Source organism: Tachyglossus aculeatus, chromosome X1, assembly GCF_015852505.1.
Source record: "Tachyglossus aculeatus isolate mTacAcu1 chromosome X1, mTacAcu1.pri, whole genome shotgun sequence".
Classification (NCBI taxonomy): Eukaryota; Metazoa; Chordata; class Mammalia; order Monotremata; family Tachyglossidae; genus Tachyglossus; species Tachyglossus aculeatus.
The window spans coordinates 3,727,600-3,743,775 of NC_052101.1; positions in this window are offsets into that span (position 1 = coordinate 3,727,600).

Here is a 16,176-nt window from a genome sequence, read left to right on the forward strand (position 1 = left end):
ATCAGGTTGGACACAGCCCCTGTCCCAGGTGGGGGTCACAGTCTCAATCCCCAATTTAAAAAAATGAGGCAATTGAGGCACAGAGAAGTGAAGCGACTTGCTCAAAGTCATACAGCAAACAAGTGGTGGAGTTGGGATTATTATTAATAATAATAATGATAATAATAGTATTTGTTAAATGCTTACTATGTGCCAAGCACTGTTCTAAGCGCTGGAGTAGATACAGGCTAACCAGATTGTCCCATGTGGGGTTCGCAGTCTTAATCTCCATTTTACAGATGAGGTTATGAGGCACAGAGAAATTAAGTGACTTGCCCAGGGTCACACAGCAGATAAGTAGAACCATGACCTTCTGACTCATAGGCCTGTGCTGTATTCACTACACCGTGCTGCTTCTAGGTATCCAGATTTCAAATCTAGAAATAGTTAGCAACAGCAATTGTGCCTTTTTATTATTATTATTATTGTTATTATTATTATTATTATTATTATAAGCAGCATGGCCTAGAAAACAGAGTATGGGCTTGGGAGTCAGAGGGCCTGGTAATCCTGGCTTTGCCACTTCCCTGCTGTGTGACTTAACTTCTCTGTTCCTCAGGATCCTCATCTATAAAACAGGGATTCAATTCCCATTCTCCCTTCTCCTGAGAGTGTGGGACTGGAACTGAATCTGATCTGATTGCATTTTATCTACTCCAGCACTTTCCACAGTGCTTGGCACATAGTAAGTACGTAACAAAAACCACAGTAATTATCACAGTTACGGTGAGTGTACTCAGTCAATCCTTATCTTTTTCCACCTTAAACTCAAGAGGACACTCCATGTTAATAGCAGAAGCCTAGATTGGAATGGGAGCAGAATGCTGGTGTCGGATTCATGTCACTAGCTGGAAATAAAGAATTAAGGGACACATATTCCTTAATTTCTCTTCCCGAAGTCACTCCTTATCTTGTGCGCACACACGTGTATTTACACTCCTTCCGTTTTCCTATTATTTCATCGTATGCTCATTATATTTTCTTTAAAGATTCCCAGAGTAGTTTATTGGTTCTAAGATGGTTATCTAAGTGTGACGGACACAGCATGTCACTCTTGATATAACGTGTATGACAGAGGCGCTTTTTTTTAACCAAACAAGAAGATGACAGAATTGTCGCTTTCCAGCCCGTAGCTATTGAGCCAGGGAGAGCAGGAGATGTGGCAATAAAAATCTCTCATAATTTTCATCTTCAGAACTGGAGCAGAAGGGTCTGGAGGGCTATCTTTTAAAACCCATCTCCCTCCTTTACCAGCACAAGGTATTTTCTGTCCTGCTGTGTTCATTAACATTACTTGAGCCTGTTCTCTTTGTCTGTCACCTCTCCAGTTAAAAACAATTGCTGAAAAAGCACTCACTAAAGCCAACCTCTCCTTCCAATCACACCAAATCCTGATCAATTCAAAGCTATTAACTGTAGCTGCACTGACTGTCCTTTCTCCAGAAGAAATGAACAGACTTCTAACTTCATTTTTTTTAATGGCATTCGTTAAGCACTTACTATGTGCCAGACAACGTCCTAAGCACTGGCATAAAAACAAAGAAATCAGGTTGGACACAGTCCATGTTCCACATGGGACTCACAGTCTTAAACCCCATTTTACAGATGAGGTAAATGAGACATACAGATGAGGTAAATGAGACACAGGAAGTGAAGTGACTACCCAAAGTCACCCAGCAGACAAGTAGCAGAGGGAGGATTTGAACCCAGGTCCTTCTGACCCCCGTGCCTCTGCTCTACCCACCAGGCCATGCTGCTTCATTTTAAAAGATTTATTGATAAATTCATATTATCATATTATATTCATATTGAGAAGCAGCGTGGCTCAGTGGAAGGAGCACAGGCTTTGGAGTCAGTGGTCATGGGTTCAAATTCCGGCTCCGCCAATTGTCAGCTGTGTGACTTTGGGCAAGTCACTTCACTTCTCTGTGCCTCAGTTACCTCATCTGCAAAATGGGGATTAAGACTGTGAGGCCCCCGTGGGACAACCTGATCACCTTGTAACCTCCCCGGGACATAGAACAGTGCTTTGCAGCGATTAATAAATGCCATCATCATTATTATTATTATACCATATGAATGACATATATCAATGGATTTAATTTATATCACATATTTTAAAAATATATTTAGTAGATATAATGTATTTTATATAAACTAATACAAGGTATCTATTGATACATTATGCATAGCAATATGTACCATTAGTTTATAGAGAAGTAGTGTGGCCTGGTGGAAAAAAACCCAAGCCTGGGTTGCTAGACTGTGAGCCCACTGTTGGGTAGGGACCATCTCTATATGTTGCCAACTTGTACTTCCCAAGCGCTTAGTACAGTGCTCTGCACGCAGTAAGCGCTCAATAAATACGATTGATTGATTGATTGATTGATTGAGTCAAAGGACCTAGGTTCCAATCCTGACTGCCATGTGACTTTGGGCAAGTCACTTCACTTCTCTGTAGCTCAATCCTCTCATCTGTGAAACGGGGATTAAGACTGTGAGTCGCATGTGGGACAGAGACTGTTTCCATTCTGATAATCTGGTGTCTTAGAACACTTTGAACAGTGCTTGACACAAGGTTAAGTGCATAACAAATACCATTATTATTATTATTATTATTACCTCGTTTCTACTCCAGAACTTATAAAGGTGCTTGGTTTATAGTAAGCACTTAACAACTATCACAATTTGTATTAATTATTTTTGTATGGTTAGATAGAGTATATTGTTAAGCACCTGAGCAGGGACTTGGATCATTTCTGGTTTTAATTCGGTACAAGCTAACACATCTGAGTTAGCTTTGCTTTCTGTTCCTCTTGAATCAAAGAAATGAAATCAGAAGATTAATTCATTTTGATGAACAGAGAACTCACTTCCCCAAACTGATTACGGAAATAATTCGGGCTTTGCTCTCATCAAGTATTTGCAGAAACTGTAATTGGATGGAACAGAACAAGAAATGTCATTGTTGCCAAGAGCTTTCAAGGGTTTCACCTCCCGTCTCCTGGGATGGTGTTGATGACATTGGTCACCCAGAATTGTTAATAGGGGGCAGAGAAAAGCGAAGATATTTGTGGTTGGAATAGAGGAGGCGGGGAAAAGAGTGAAAGGGGAAAAGGGAGTTGCTTTAAAATGGGAAATAATCCACTCCCAGTCAGCTTCTCTGATCTTATTCAAAGTTCACTTAATAGATGTGACAAAATTCCATTGTGTCTTTAGAATAAGAGCAAACTCCAAGCCTTAGAGGCCATTTCCTTCTAAAAATAATTCCTATATGTAAGTCTCAATAGCTTTCAGAGGAATAGAGGTACGAGCCAGCGAGGAGCCATAACGCTTTTATGATATACTTTGAAAGTGATTATTTGTTTGAAAGAAAAATACTTGGAAATCTCAAATAAAATACCCGTTTGGAAAAAAAAATCGACTCAATTGAGTGATTGTTAAGGGGTCCTTTTAGTCCAATTCTTATGTTTCTAAATCCTTTCTAAACCTCTGAAGAGATTGGGAACTGATTGGAGTTTGATGCAACAAAACATAAAGTGATAGTTTGGATTGTGTGTGTGTGTTTGTGTGTGTGCATGTGTGTCTGTGCATAGAGCGTTGTGCCTTGCAAACAATATTTTCCATTCATAGCCTTCTAATTCCCAGAAATTGCTTCTCCTTATTACATGCCATGCAAGCAGCATTGAAGGTGAGAATGAACCCCTCACTAAGAGCAGCTGTTTTAATTGTGTTTTAAGGAACGTTTTTATCACACCAAATGGCTAGATGAGTGACACCCGCGGATGAAACAGCAGACAGACACACAGCAGGCCAGCACACAGCATGGATGACTGGGTCATTACACCCAGAGTCTGCTTTATTCACACACCACAGCCGTGCAGTGAAAGGGAAAGAACGCTATTTAACCAGCCTCGGGAAGATGAAACAATTATTTGGGCTACCAGAAGGAAGGGAAAAGAAAGCAAAACAAAACCACAGCAACAAAAAAAACACCCCTTACTCCCCTGGGTAACGGTGGAGCCCAAGAATCTCATCCTTCACTTGCTTCATCCCCTCCCTCTTCACTCCAGAACAACCAACAAACTCCATCAATCAGCAGCACGAACTCCACATCTCAAACCAGAGACCTCTACCATCAGTCCTCACTTTAAGGACCAGGATGTAGAATTTCTCATTGTTTTGAAGGTCCTCGGGTGCTTTCACATTTCCATGTTTAAAGGTTGTTGTATGCAATTATCACCCAATATCTCTCCTACCATTCTTCTCCAAATCCCTTGAGTGAGCTGCCTCCACTTCCTCTTCTCCAGTTCTGTCCTTGATAGACTCCAATCCTCTCCATCCTTCACTCCACAGAAACCGCCTTCTCAAAGGTCACTAATGATGTCCTTCTAGCCAAATTCAATGGCTTCTATTCCATCCTTTTCCTCCTCGACCTCTCAGCTGCCTTCAGCATTGTTGTCCACCCCCTTCTCCTTGAAACATCCAATCCAGGCTTCACCAATGCTACGCTCTTCTGACTCTCCTCCTATCTCTCTGGACACTCATTCTCAGTCTCCTTCAAGGGTTCCTCCTGTGTCTCCCACCCCCTAAATGGGGTGGGAAACCTCAGGGTTTAGTTCTAAACCTCAGGGTTTAGTTCTGGGTCTCCCTTCTATTCTCCCTTTTCGCCCTCCTCCTTGGAGAACTCATTTGATTCCATGGCTTCAGCTGCCACCTCTCGGCAGATGATTTCCCAATCCACATCTCCAGCTCTGATCTCTCCCCTTCTTCTCAGTCTCATATTTCCTCCTACCTTCAGGATGTTTTTACTTGGATGTCCCAATGACACCTCCAACTCAATCTGTCCACAACAGAACTCTTTGCATTTCCACCCAAATCCTGTCCACACCTTGACTTTCCCATCACTGCAGACAGCTCTGCCATCTCCATGACTTATGAGCCCGTAACCATGACATTTTCCTTGCCTCATCCCTCTAATTTAATTCACATATCCAATCTGTCACTAAATCCTGTAGAGTCAACCTTGACAACATCACTACCATCTGCTCCTTCCTCTCCATCCAAACTGCTACCACATTAATTCAAGAACTTAGTCTCTCCTGCCTTATTTACTGCATCAGCCTCCTTATTGATCTCCCTGCCTCCTGTCTCTCTCCATCCCATTCCATATTTTACTCTGCTGTCCAGATAACTGTTTTATAAAACCATTCAGTCCATGTTTCCCCACTTCTCAAGAACCTCAAGGGCTTTCCCATCTAGTTCTGCATCATACAAAAACTCCTTACCATTGTTTTACCTTATCAACTTTAACCCCCAGATTTCTACAAATACCTTGCTCCTCTAATCCTATTCTACTCACTGGACCTCAAACTCATCTATCTCATTGCTGATTTCTTTCCCACATCTCACCTCTGACTTGGACCTCCCTCCCACTTCCTATCTAATAGACATCCACTCTCCCCCAACCATTCAAAGGCTCATTAAAAGCCCTCTAAGAGGCCTTCCCTAACTGTTCCTCATTTCCTCATATCCCTCCCCCTTCTGTGACACCTTTGAACTACGATTTGCACCCTTTCTTCATCCCTCCCTCATCCCTACAGCACTTAGGTACATAAGTATAATTTATTTATTTATATTAATGTCTGTCTCCTTCTCTAGATTGTAAGATGCTTTTGAGCAGGGAGTATAATAATAGTGGTATGTATCTATTCTGTTATTGTGTACTCTCCTAAGTGTTTAATACAGTTCTCTGCACACAGTAAGCACTCAATAAATATCATTGAATGATTGATCGATATTCTCATTTACATGTTTTGACAGCTAAGAGTTTTTCTCAGCTTCACAGTCTTGGTTGGAAATCTTCTACCGGATGGGGTATGTTTCTATGGAGCAACTTCTGACCATGTTGCGATAAGAACTGTGAGCCCATTGTTGGGTAGGGACAACAGAGACAATTTGTTGTTGAATTGTACTTTCCAAGCACTTAGGCCAGTTCACAGTAAGCACTCAAGAAATATGATTGATTGAATGAATGAATGAATGAATGAATGAATGAATAAGAATTTATGAGGGTCACTGCCACTCAATGGGAGACCAATGATTTCATTACACATATGGGGATATAGACAGAGAGACACAAAGGGGTAGAGAAGAGCAATGGATAACCACAGGGTGAAGGAGAGAGAAAGAATGAGAGAGAGAGAGAGAGAGAGAGAGGGAGAAGTCACATTTGAAGATCGGGAGGATGGGAGTGAGTGAGAGAGAAGCAGGAGACAGAAGAGGGGTGGAGACTTATGGGGGAGATGGAAAGGCAGAAAGGTAGAGAGGCAAAGAGACACTGGAGAAAAGAGATAGAAACACACAGGCAGGGGATAGAGAGAGATGGAGAGACAGAAGTGAGAGACAAAAAGAGACCTAAAATGTGACAAAAGGGAGATGGAGATATTCTGGAGGAGATAGAGAGACAGAGATGCGGGAAGACATAATGAGTCATAAGCCTCTCACTGAAGGTTGACAAAGGTGAGATCAGAAGTAGGGAACTTTTTTTTAAAAAAATGGCATTTATTATGCTCTTACTTTGTGCAAAGCACTGTTCTAAGCACTGGGGAGGTTACAAGGTGATCAGGTTGTCCCATGGGGGGCTCATAGTCTTAATCCCCATTTTACAGATGTGGTAACTGAGGCACAGGGAAGTTAAGTGATTTGCCCAAAGTCACACAGCTGACAATTGGTGGAGCCAGGATTTGAACCCATGGCATCTGACTCAAAAGTCCATGCTCATTCCAAGCTAGACAAAATGCCTGCAGGAAATATTTGGATGCGATGTCATCCAACCCTAATTCCCTGATATTTTGTTGTTGTTGTTGTTGTTGTTTGAGGAGAAAATGGCTGTTTTTAGTAATTGAATGGCTAAGACAAATATTTTGGTAAAACTAGGCACATGAATTAGCATAGTCTGAATCCATTTTGATGGGGTTTTAGCCTGCTCCAGTTAGATGGAAATCTGTTTAACTAGTGTGCACCCCAGCTCTTAGAACAACGCTTGGCATATAAGAAGCACTTAATGAGTACCATATTTTAGACTAAAGTCTCCAACATGCTTCCAGTGGTATTAAAAAAGTTTTGACTGACTCAGGTATCATCCACTCATTCAATTCCCCTTGTCCATCTAAAATTAATTTTAGTAAAACAATTTTCATTCCAATAGTCTATTTCCACTTTAATAGCATTCATGAATGAACGTATCTAGACAGCAAAAACAACGTTTTTGATAGTCTTTCACTGAGTTTTGGGTTTTTGGTGTAAACAGAAGAGTTGAATTGTTCCTCATCCATTTTATTGCCTACAAACAATTGATCCATGGTTTTTTATCCTCATGAATTCCCTAGGGTTGAAATTGCCAAAGGAAGGACAAAAATGCCTTGTCCTATGAAGTCATCTTAAAACACCTGTAATTAGAGCTAATGGAGATACCTCAAGGGGCCTGAAGGCTTGAATGGCAATAAACCTCCAAATGCTTCCTTATCTATGACCCTCTTGGGAGCATCCACTTTTAAGAATAAAGTACATTCATTTGCTAGTTTAGGGAGTGAGGTTAATCCACATTCTGGGGAGAAGGCTGAGCCTTCTTATCAGCCAGGTTCCCATGGCAACCACCTGCAATTCGGTCATGATGTTGATGATGATGATGATAGTGGGATTTGTTAAGCTTACTATTTGCCAAACACTGTATTAAACACTGGGATAGATACAGTATAATTAGTGTGCAGACAGTCCCCTCCCATGTGGTACTCACAATCTAAGGGGGAGGAAGAACAGGTATGGAATCCCCATTTGACAGATGAAGAAACTGAGGCACAGAGATCTATGTTTTCTTTGAGGTCACACAGCAGGCCAATAGCAGAGACAGGAATAGAACCCAGGTGCTCTAGTTTCCAGGCCCAGGCTCTCACCCTGCTAATTCTCCACATCGCCTTGCTTTTGGTTAGTGGGGACCTGACCAGGTGAGGTGAGAGGGTGTAAAGATTACCGTTCAAGTGGTTAAGGTGGTCATCGATTCTGATACTCAGGTCAATTTGTCGTTCCCAATGCCGCTAAGGTCAGGGTCACCAGCCAAAGCAGCAGCAAGTACTTACTAGATGGCTTGCCAGCTGAAGCCTAAGAGAAATGGATGGCAAAACACATCTTTCTGCTGGCTGCCTCTGGTCTCTCCCCTCTCCAGGCCATGATTCGCCTTGCTGCCCGATTCATTTCCTAAAATGTCTTTTTGCCTACGCCTCCCTGCTCCTCAAAAACCTCCAGTCGTTATCCTTTTCCTAGGAGGGGAAGGAATTATGTCCTATCTGATTATCTTTTATCCATCCCACTCTTTCAATCAATCAGTCATGTTTATCGAAAGCTTAGTGTGGGCAGGGCACTGTACTAAGCACATAGGGAGGGTACCAACAATAATATAATAGATACATTCCCTGGCTGGAATATAGTAAGGACTTAATAAATGCCATTATACTTGTTCACACCCAGGCTCATGTCAGAAACTCCCACCACTTTCACATCCTATAGACAACCACTCTCCCCATCGTCAAAGCCTTATTAAAATTGCATTTCCTCCAGGAAGCCTTCATTGCCTTTTCTCTCATCTCCCCATTACATTCGACATCCCTTCTGCATTATCCAAGCATTTAAATCCACAGAGCCAAAATTGTATGCTACTCAGCTCTTTCCACCCCATAACAGCACTTATCAATCCATCACTGGTATTTCTTGGTATGGTATTTATTGCTACAGTATTTGAATAGTTACTGTGTACAGAACACTGGGCTAAAGGCTTTGGAAAGTACAGTACAACAGATTTGGTAGACACTTTCCCTGCCCACAGCAAGTTGGGAGGGGAGCTGCACTTATCTTTGAATTCTAGGCTTCCTGTTCCTCTAATTTAGTTTAATATATGCTTCCACTACTAAATTGTAAGCCATGAGGGCGGGGCTCCTCAATCAATCAATCGTATTTATTTAGCACTGTGTGCAGAGTAATGCTTAGGCACTTGGGAGAGAACAGTATAACAATATAGCAGAGTTGGTAGACTCATTCCCTGCCCATGACGAGCTTATGCTCTTGATGGGGAGACCAACATTAATATAAATGAATAAACAGATTGGTTTATTCATATTCTTCATATTCATTATATAAATGAATAAACAGGTGCTGTGGGGCTGAGGTGGGTGATAGATCAAGGGGCCAAATCAGGGTGATGCTGAAGGGTGTGGGATATGAGGAAATGAGGGGTTAGTCAGGGAAGGCCTCTTGGAGGAGATGTGCCATCAATAAGACTTTGAAAGTGGGGGAGAGGGATTACCTGTTGGATATGAAGAGGGAAGGGTGTTCCAGGCCAGAGGTGGGACACGGGTGAGAGGTCGGCACTGAGACACACAAATCGGAGATTTCGTGAGTAGGTTGCCATTAAAGGAGGGAAGCGTTCAGGCTGAGTTGTAGTAAGAGAGTAGTGAGGTGAGGTAGGAGGGGGCAAGGCGATTAAGTGCTTTAAAGCCGACGGTAGGGGCTTTTGGTTTGAAGTGGAGGTGGATGACGGCTGGGAAAACATGGATCAAATGTTTTCGTAGAATAACAATCTGGGCAGCAGAGTGTAGTATGGAATGGAGTGGGGTGAGACAGGAGGCAGGGAGGCTCATTTCTACTTGCTCTGTTGTTTTCTCCTGAGGGCTAAATACAATACTCTGCCCACAGTAAGTGCTCAATAAATACCACACTGAGAGTTCCCTTTAGAAGCTCCCTATGAGAGGATCCAATCTATCTTGAATGTACCCTAGTGCTTAGAGCATTCTGTGGTACATAGTATGTGCTTAACAAATATCACTACTACTATTACTATTATTTGGAGGACAGTTATTGAAGCATCTAACCTTGTAGTGCTCTCCCTGAGGCAATGGTATGCAATGTGGGTCATTGGAAAGAGCCCGGGCTTGGGAGTCCAAAGTCATGGGTTCTAATCCCAACTCTGCCACTTGTCAGCTGTGTGACCATGAGAAAGTCACTTAACTTCTCTGTGCCTCAGTCACCTCATCTGTAAAATGGGGAATAAGACTGTGAACCCCACATGGGACAACCTAATTACCTTGTATCTCCCCAAGCACTTAGAACAGTGCTTGGCACATTGTAAGTGCTTAACAAATACCATTATTATTATTATTATCATTATTATTATTATTATTATTATTATTAACTACCTGAACTCCTCATTACACCCTGGAGACTTTGAAATCTTTGAGATCTCGTTCATCACAAACTACTGAGTTACACCTCCTTCCAGACAATGGATGAAGAGAGAGTCTCTAGCTGAAGGTTGCTTATTCTAAATTGACAAAGAAAAATAAAAAGCAGTCAAGAGCTCAGGATCAAATTAATCAATCCATGGCATTTATTGAAGGCTTTACTATGTATAATAATTACAGTATTTGTTAAGTGCTTACTATATGCCAGGCACTGTACTAAGCACTGGGGTGAATACAGACAAATCCACTTGGACTGAGTCTATGTCCTATACGAGGCTCACATTCTTCATCCCCAATTTACAGATGAGGTAACTGAGGCACAGAGAAGTGAAGGGGCCTGCTCAAGGCCATACCATGACCTTCTGACTCCCATTCATTCATTCATTCAATCGTATTTATTGAGCGCTTACTGTGTGCAGAGCACTGTACTAAGCGCTTGGGAAGTACAAGTCAGCAACATAACTCCCAGGTTCCCAGTCCTGCGCTCTATCCCTTATGCCATGCTGTGTATGCAGAGCACTGTATTAAGCGCTTGGGAAATTACAACAGAGTTGGGAGACGTGATCCCACCCCACAAGGAACTTACAGTCTACAGGGGGACATGGACATTAAAATAGATTAGGTGTAGGGGAAAGGATGGAAAGAGAGAATTCATATGTAGGCCAGGGAGTGACAGGAGACGTCAGCCTGAAAATGTCTGCATCTAACAAGCGCCTGTGAAGGCTTCTAGGCAGAAATTGATTCTGAAAAGATATTTTAAGGAGGCAAAAGAGATGGCTTGACAGATGGGCAGGCGAAGTAATCATTTGGATGTGTTAGAAGTCAAATTTCAAGTAAAAAGAGAGTGTAGCAGACTGTATTCAGTCGGATGCTTCCCACATGACACTCAAAATGGTTCCCCAAATCCTACAGGAATCCTGGCCATGAAGGTTTCAAGAAAGGACCCACATGATCCTGGTAAGCAAGCTGAAAAAAACTTAGCAACACTATTTTAAACATCCATATTCCATTAGGTGTATCATTCAGGGGGTTGATTGCAGAAGGGTACACTTGATTTGCAAACAGTGAGGTGTCTTGGTGTCACCATAAACCCTAGTCCTGTTGGGAGGAGCCGTCTATTCCCTCAGCCAAATGTCACTCAGCTGAATGACAATCAACCAAATTTATTGAGTATTTACTGTGTGCAGAGCACTATGCTAAGCACTTGGGAGATTACAATACAACAGAGTAAGCAGACATATTCCTGGCCCACAAGGAGCTTATAGTCTAGGGGATGATTCCAAATATGCAATAATAATAATAATAATGATGGCATTTATTAAGCGATTACTTTGTGCAAAGCACTGTTCTAAGCGCTGGAGGGATACAAGGTGATGAGATTGTCCCAAGTGAGGCTCACAGTCTTAATCCCCACTTCACAGATGAGGTAACTGAGGTAGAAAGAAGTGAAGTGACTTGCCCAAAGTCACACAGCTGACAATTGGCGGAGCTGGGATTTGAACCCATGACCTCTGACTCCAAAGCCTGGGCTCTTTCCACTGAGCCATGCTGCTTATCTGCTACCTATGTGGCTGGTCCTTTTCATTCCCTAATATGAAGTCCTTCCTCCCTACCCCAACGTATCCAGGATGCTGGAAGGAAAGTCGGTTTTAGGGGTCTCTTCTCTGAACCCCATGTGGGACAAGGACAGTGTCTGATCCAATTTGTTCATATCCACCCCAGTGCTTAGAACAGTGCCTGGCACATAATCAGCGCTTAACAAATACCATTATCATTATTATTATTATTTATTATTATCCCCTCCTCCACAGCTTTCTATACCCAACACCTGTCTGGAATCTACTCAAGGTAAAAATGCAAACAGCTATACATTAGGCGCTTAGTACAGTACTTTGCACATAGTAAGAGCTTAACTAATACCATCATTATTACTATTAGGTGGGAGAAAAGTTTGTACTGGCAGTTGTCTAGCTAGTTTCACATTTTGGTGGGTCATAATCAAAAAATATATAATTGGTTTGAGAAATGAATTCTTTCCATCTGCTTTTCAATGCAGTAAGTTTTCACTGTTGGTAAACTGCTGTTATTTAAATTCTCCATTTCCCCACTCTCTCAAGGAAGAAATACACATATCTTTGATGGCAGTGACTCAGAAGTAGAGACAAATTTGTAGCTAGTGGTTAGGCCTGGGCCCCTTTCCCATGAATACCCTGTTGATCGGCTTTAAAAGCTCCCTAGTGAAGAATATTAGGTTCAGAATTAAGTCAGGGCTCAGCTCATTTTTGGTGATCTTAAGTATGATGATGATGATGATAATGACGATGATGATGCCATTTTCTTAGAGAAAAACAAAAGGCATCAAACTTTTAAATTCTAAATTTGAGTTTGTTTCTTCATGCAAATCAACTCTCTTCAAGCTGTCCCTGTTTCTGCATTTGAGAACAAAATTTGATTTTCATAAAGCTTTGATGAACAGTACAAAATAATTGCTGAAGAAAGTGAAATAATGCCTTTAATTTCAGACATTTTTGATGATGATAATATTAATAATAGTATCTGTTAAGCATTTACTTTACTAGTTTAGCACTGGGGTGGATGCAAGCAAATCATGTTGGGCACAGTCACTGTCTCACGTGGGGCAGACAGTCTCCATTCCCATTTTACAGATGAGATAACTGAGGCCCAGAAAAGTGAAGCGAGTTGTCCAAAGTCACACAGCAGACAAGTGATAGAGCTGGGATTAGAATCCATGACCTCCTGATTTCCAGGCCCATGTGGAAAGAGCACGGGCTTTGGAGTCAGAGGTCATGGGTTCAAATCCAATTGTCAGCTGCGTGACTTTGGGCAAGTCACTTAACTTCTCTGTGCCTCAGTTCCCTCATCTGTAAAATTGGGATTAAGACTGTGAGCCCCCTGTGGGACAACCTGATCACCTTGTAGCCTCCCCAGCACTTAGAACAGTACTTTGCACATAGTAAGTGCTTAATAAATGCTATTATTATTATTATTATTATTATTATTATTATTATTATTATTATTCTGTTCTACCCACTAGGCCAAGCTGCTTCTCCATGACCCAATGATGCAGAATAAGTCTTGTAAAGCTTCAATGCCACAGTAGTGGACTTAATAAAAATCTCAAGTAATTATCATATCCATAAGGGCTAAAAAAAATAAATGACAGTATTCACTTTGTTTGGACTAAAGCATTAAGGGAAAGAATAAAAATTAAGAAACTGGGGCTATAGTATTTCAGAAGTATTATAATGGGGAATTCCCCCTAAAGTTGAAATTTTAGTGCTCTAGCAGTGACATAGCTACTATGAAAGTGCTCAACTAAAAACATTATTATTATCAATATTATTATTATTATTATTATTATTATGAAAATGGTAAAGGATTTTGGATTAAAAGAAGTGAAATGGGTGCCAAGATTCCAAAATGCTCTCTGTGATGGCAAACTCTGCTTAACCATCCATTAGAATCAAGGTGATGTGAATACTGTTTTGTGGGATACACAGTCCTGATTTTACTGTTCGCTTCAGACTGCAAATCAATATCGGATGGATCCATTAAGTTGTGTTGAAAAGATCTGAAGATTACAGACAGACCTGAAAATAAGCTTCTCTAAACTGCAAAAGATACCACAAAAGGATTTGAAACCCAACTGGTTGCGTGGTAACATGATGAGGCCATTGATTTGACTAAACGACTACAGGCTTGAGAGAAAGAAATTGCCACGGAATGAGACCCGAAGAAAAATCTTTAGTTCCTAATCAATGATATAAACAGATCCCTGACCTAAGGATTTTTTAGGTGTGTCACTGGACAAACGTATTGATCAGTCAGTCAGCCAATCAATCAATTTCATTTATTGAGTGCTTATCATGGGCGGAGCACTGTATTAACTGCTTGGGAGAGTACAATATAACAGTTGGTATTCATTCAATCATATTTATCGAGGGCTTACTGTGTGCAGAATACCGTACTAAGCACACGGGAGAGTACAAGATAATAAACAGACACATTCCCTGCCCACAGCAAGCTTACGATCTAGAGGAGGAGACAGACATTAATAGAAATAAATTACAGATATGTGCATAAGTGCTGTGGGGTTGGGATGAGGGGGATGAATGAAAGGAGCAAGTCAGGGTGATGCAGAAAGGAGAGGGTGAAGAGGAAAGGAGGGCTATATCTGGGAAGGTCTCTTCTCTGGTAGACATATTTCTGTCCACAATGAGCTTACTGCCTAAAGCGGGAGACTGACATTAATATAAATACAGATAATAAGGATATGTACATCAGTACATATGTACCTATTAGCAAATAGCATAAAAAAAGAACTATGGGGCTGAGGGAGGGATGAATAAAGACTGCAAATCCAAGTTAAGGGTGTCACAGAAGGGAAGCCTTCCATTTTTTTCTCTCAGTCTTTGGTAAGACCTTCAGAAAACTACCAAATATATTTAAAGCCACATTTGGTGTCCATAACTCCCTCAGTTTCCCCATTTTGTGCAACAGTTTTTCAGCGCTGACAACCTGTGAACCCCATACATCGGTTCTTATTGCACCACCAGACAAGTCGTTGTCCCTTAAAAGCAAGCCAATTTCAAGTTACCGCTTTGTACTTCAGGATACTACTGAGCATGTTGGAACATCCCAATGTAGTAAGCAATCATAATTTATTGGATCAATTTTGGAAAATGTACCTTGTCCAAGCTATACATTTCCATTCTAAACTATTTCCTACCACTAATGAAAGTTTTCCATGTGGTTGTGTCTATTATTTATTGTTTTATTGAGGTATTTTCCTTCTAAAATCAGCAAAGAACAATCACCAGGAAACAATTTTATGAAGACAGCGTGCATCCAATAGATAATAAACTCAGAATCTTGCATTGCCATCTTTTGCATGTAGGCAATATAAAATGTGTGGTATTTACATCATTTCCCAATTACAGAGAATATGAGTTTCCAAAATATGTCCTCTGAATTTTTAAATTACACTAGAAATCGTACTTTTAAAATTATATACCAAAAGGCTTTTTTCAAATACCAATTCCAAATATTGTTAGTTTCTTTTCAATTCTTGCTGTGCAGATACCCTCTTTATCTTTTATTTATGTGGTAAACTCTCAAGGTTGGTACAGGACAGCTAAATCTTCTCTGTAAGAAATTGCGCTTCCCTATTAGTATATCAGCAAAGCAGTACCTTTGAAGGCTGGAGAGTTTATAGCAGCGATTTCGCTGGTAACTGATAATTACATTTTGTACTTCAATTCTTTAGGGAGGGTGTGTGCATAGTAAAAACCTCTTGAAGCCTATTACAAGCCATTATACAACCCAAGCATTATTAAACTGACATCTAACTTGGGTCTCTAGTTCATGCCTGAATGTACGGAAAATGAAAAAAAAAAAGCAATTGCTAAATTATGGTGAGGTGGGGACTGATGGCAAGGCGGGGATTTTTAAAACACGTGTTTTAAAGAGATACTACTCGCTCTTAGTTCAGGAAACGGCATGTGGAAGAATACCTACCTTGAGCGGACTGTAAAATGAAATCGGAGGAATGCTCTTAATTAAAGTGAGTATTGTAGGACACCGCCTTCATGGAAGGAATTGTGCAGCAAGCAAGTCTAACTGGGGGTAAAAAGAGGTTTATGGCAGCCCCTATGGAAAGAGCACAATACTGAGAGTCAGAAGACCTGAGTTCTAATCCCAGCTGTGTGACCATGGGCAAGACACTTAACTTCCCCTTGCCTCACTTTCCTCATCTGTAAATTTGGATTAAATACTGGCACCCCTTCCCCATAAGACTGTGAACCCAATATATCTAAACCCATAG